Below are 1609 nucleotides of genomic sequence, written 5' to 3' on the forward strand. Positions count from 1 at the left end.
TTTTTTTTTTTTTTTTTTTTTTTTTTTTTTTTTTTTTTTTTTTTTTTTCTAATAACTTCATAAATTTTATTTAAAAAAAATCATAGATTTATTTAACATAAATTGAAACCCGAGAGATCGGTTAAACATTTTGAAAGCTCATGGACAAAATTGAGAGACTAAACTTATAATTTAACTAAAAAATTATTAAATTTAAGACAAATCAACCTGATCTCAATGATAAAAGGTTGCTCGATCAGCTCTATATAGTATAAAGTAACGAAAAAAACGTACGGTGTTAACTGTAGGGACAAAGAATAAGTAAACGTCCAGGACTATATTGTCAAGTTTAATGATTATGGACCCCAATAAAAGTGAAGTCCAAATTCTCGATCTAAAAATAAATTTATTATTATATTTTTAAACATATTAAACTATATCGAGAAGTTGATTTCTTAGCTTCGATTTTTCTCTTGTTTTATGAATTTATGTTAAATTTTAACCAAATTGTTCTATAAACTCGTCTTGAACTGGGGCGAGATACCATACAAGTGGACGTAGTAGCTAACTGACACATGGATTCACTCAGGCTTAGAGTGACTTTACGACCCTATAGAAGGGTATGTCATTTATCCTTCCACAGATGATGTTCGGACCAATAGATACCATATTGGATGTCATTAAAGTAGCACCTCGATCCAAAACATGGATCATTCACTGTCTAGACAAAGCAAGTTACTTAAGTCAAAGTACAAAAACTTCAACGAGAGAACTACTCAAAACAAAAGTTCAGATACAATAAGAATTTATAAGTAGATTGCTTACCGAACATTCTTATACTCACTCCATTTTTCATTTCTTTTTCGGATAATTATTATTTTTTAAAATGTAATTAAGCTTTTGATGTTCATCCTTATCTCTTAATCTTGATTAAGAAAGGGTACCAAATGCAAAATTTCAACATTGTCCACATGTATGTAATCTTGTTTGTCGTTTAGCGCTAGCCGTACAATTTGGAGCAAAAGTCCAAGCAAGTTTGTTCATATGCTCTATTTTTCCTTCAAGAGGACAAATTTACATTAATACCATCACACAAATCTCGTTTACTCATAATGATCGAGTATTATTACACCTCCGACTAGGACAGAATCTCAAAATGGGTTGGAGAACTCGATCTCTGTGAATTCTTTGTGGGTAATGTTCATCATAATCTCCGTAAAAATAAATTAAAATTTTTTACAGGGATAAGAATTGAAAAAATTGGCGAACACTGGAACGAAAAAGGCTTTTCCTTTCACGCCTTACCTCATGACATCTCTATATGTGATTGATAGTAAAATGAACATCAATTTAGAAACTTTAGTGGGCTCGGTTTAGGCAAAAGTTTTCACGCTAGGTTAAATGAATAGTGAGAAGATGAAGAATCGGAATTGCTCAAATCATGGCACATAACTATGATATTTTCATTTTTTAACTTCCTTATGAGACATACATATGGGTATATGTCATATCCGTCCCCCCAAAATATAGGTGTTCATATGACCCGATGATTTGAACAACTTAGTATCCAACGCAAAGAGTAATTTTTTTTTTTTTTTTTTTTTTTTTTTTTTTTTTTTTTTTTTTTTTT

Source organism: Cucurbita moschata, unplaced genomic scaffold, assembly GCF_002738365.1.
Source record: "Cucurbita moschata cultivar Rifu unplaced genomic scaffold, Cmos_1.0 Cmo_Scf00023, whole genome shotgun sequence".
Lineage (NCBI taxonomy): Eukaryota > Viridiplantae > Streptophyta > Magnoliopsida > Cucurbitales > Cucurbitaceae > Cucurbita > Cucurbita moschata.